At 42.7% G+C, this 2,759-nt stretch overlaps 1 long non-coding RNA gene across 2 annotated transcripts in view; it reads right to left on the bottom strand.

The window, feature by feature from the left end:
* The window catches only part of LOC119308467, a 1,768-nt gene extending 820 nt beyond the window's left edge, over positions 1-948 (bottom strand). The window contains exons 1-3 of one of the 2 annotated variants that reach the window (XR_005150134.1): positions 795-948; positions 356-459; positions 44-258 (exon numbers count right to left, since the gene is read on the bottom strand). This is a non-coding gene — a long non-coding RNA (uncharacterized LOC119308467). Of the gene's footprint in view, positions 1-43; positions 259-355 lie in introns of both variants that reach the window. The other variant, XR_005150133.1, reaches the window with a different exon arrangement.
* Positions 949-2,759: the final 1,811 nt, after the last annotated feature.

Genomic DNA, 2,759 nt, shown 5'->3' with positions numbered 1-2,759 from the left:
TACTGAAATGAGTAGAAAGACAATTGAAACCAGTGAAGAGTACCTCCAGACATTAGACATTAAGAATTGCCCTTTTGGTTGTGTCGTGCGATTATACTTGGACTCCATTTGGGGAGATGATCGATAGTGGAGATGCCGCTAAGATGGCACCGACTGGCATTTTTCGCATTGATCGTTTCTTTTTCCTTGCTATGTTGGTGTTGCTAGAAAGATTTACCCTTCCGCAGTGAGATCCATACGGGGTAAGGTCGTGTGAGGCTACAAATGTTACAACCATTTAATAACAGTAGAAAAACCTCATCAACTATATGTATGCTTATTGTGATAAATAATAAGAAAGTATGCTCGCAATTACCTGGCATTTGCACTGGAGTCATTCGGGAATGATGATCAACATTAGAGTTGTCACCAAGAGGGGGGAAAACTCTCTGCTATTTCCTTTCCAGGCATATGGGACATCTGAAATGAATGAAATACGACGCCATTGTGAAGCCTTCTATATAACTTCTCAGAGAAATACCAAAACTATGGTACGTTTGATGTTGACCTGGAATTGCACTATGTAGAATATTGTTTTTACCTTTAGCAGTTACCTAGGTCTTATACAGATGATCAACTCAATGGGAAAAAGACCATACATCCGAGACTGATAATAGTGGGTGTTAGGGTTGTGCGTTTGCACCTCGAGTGCTATGTTTGCTGACCTGTGCCGTGGCAGTTAACCATTTTCCATCGGAGACGAACGAAAGTGCATAAAACCTGCCGCCCAAAGGTGAGAACTTGCGTGCGCTGACCTGTGCTGTGGAAGGAAGGACATCAGCGCCTCCCTCTCACTTCGTAGTTTCAGGTGCGTATCTTCAAGGATGCTCGCCGAGCACTGGAACACGCTGAAGCAGGGTTCGCCGCCCCGATTGATTGAATCGGGAATACTCGCCGTCGCCTTGGAGCCTTGACGATGATTGGTGTTGTATTTGGAATGATTGGATGATTCATATAAGGCATTAATTATTTTTAATTGAATAGATTGATTGTGGCCACGATTTGAATAGATATCTTAGGAAACTGGTGATGTGGAAGGAAATAGGGATAGAGATCGATTGTGGTACGTGAGGGAAGTGCTCCCTCCCCGTGCTCCCATCCGTACTCCCACTTCATTCTACGGTTGTCTTTTTTCCTTTTTCCTTTCTAATGTAATCATCTCCCTCCTGATTTTAAGGGGGTGAGGCCGGGCCTTATTTTGTTCCAATCAAATCATGCCACGTATGCGGGAGCACGGATGAACACACACGCGGGGAGCAGGCAAGTCTCGTCCGAGGGAAGTGGGCTCACGATGGAAAATACAACGTGGCCATGTGAGTTGACGATGTTTTTTTCCTGCTTATTTGTCCACGATTTCTGCGGGCGGAGAAAAAATCGGTGGGGATGGTAAGGCATACGTGCGAGGTGGGATGCCTTCTATCGATGGGAGGGATGCGAACGAACGAAACGACGTACGAACTGCTCCTTTAGGAGTAGAGATACTGTGGAGCCTATGCTTACTTATTTTTATTTATCTTTAGAAGCCTATTATTGCTGGAATTAAAAGGATGAGCTAAAAAATACAGCAGAGAACCCATGTACAGTTGGAAATTAAATTCGCGAGCACAGATCACGTGGCTGAGAGTGATCAGTGTGTCTGATTAATTATCGAATGTAGGCCATTTAAGCCGAGAAAACGAAAGCTGAAAGACGTCCTAATCCAAATAACGCAAACAAATATAGCTCATTCTAGCTACTACCTCCGTCTCAGTTTACAAGTCCTGCGCGTATACCTAGGTTGCCAATTTTCTCATCCTAAAATAAACTATATAACACAAAAATTATACCTTTTGAAAGTAGAAACTCCGTAGTTTATGTTGGTATATTTTTTGTAATATATGACTTGTATTAGGTTGGTCAAATCAACGACCTAGGGGTACGTGCACGCCCTGTAAACTGAGAGAGAGGTAGTAGATAACTAGCGCGATGCGGGGTCTTGTCTCTCTGATTAATGAGTTGTACGGGTCAATTTGTGGTTTGAAAACTACTAAGTTTTTTTTCTTTCATCTCATAGAAAAATAAGTCTGTTTGCTTCCATAGTTAGTACTTATTCTGCTCTAAAACATAAGACGTTTTGGCATTATAATTTAAACTATCAAAACGTCTTACAGAGGGAGTAGATGGAACTCACATATTGTAGGATCGATAATCTAATTGGGTCATTGCGCGCTATTGCGTAAACCAAGTTTTTTTTTAGAAAACAGGCATAAGAAGCGTCTCGTTTGAACTAATAAAGCCAACAAAAGACAAGATACAGCTGTGTTAAAGTCTTATAAACTAAGTAGGAGAATAAAAGTACAGATACAACTCGTGACTCATGGATGAGCGCTATCTAAACAACGGGGCGACGAACTCCAATTCAGGTGTTTCTATGGATGACGTGAAGCTACGTGATTTTGAGAAGGGTAACCGTCTCCGCTTGCTGTCGTTCGTCTTCCCTAGAGGGCGTCACGGCTAAAAAATAAAGACCATTTAAAAAAAGAGTTAGCAGGGTGGGACGGAATAGATCCTCCAGTGGCCAGCTTGTTTTGAGTAGTTCAAAGCGCCCAAGCTACAACAGTAACTGTTCTCTAAGCTAAACGATGATGTTGCCCGTGGGAGTTGTTTAACAACTTAAGGATCTTGGTCATAGAGGTAGGGTTCCAACTAGGGTCAAAGCAGTTGCGCAGGCGGCTCAACGG

The sequence above is a fragment of the Triticum dicoccoides genome, chromosome 5B (genome assembly GCF_002162155.2).
Source record: "Triticum dicoccoides isolate Atlit2015 ecotype Zavitan chromosome 5B, WEW_v2.0, whole genome shotgun sequence".
Classification (NCBI taxonomy): domain Eukaryota; kingdom Viridiplantae; phylum Streptophyta; class Magnoliopsida; order Poales; family Poaceae; genus Triticum; species Triticum dicoccoides.
Note: the sequence above shows the minus strand (reverse complement) of the source record. Positions and strands in the feature narration are given on the sequence as shown.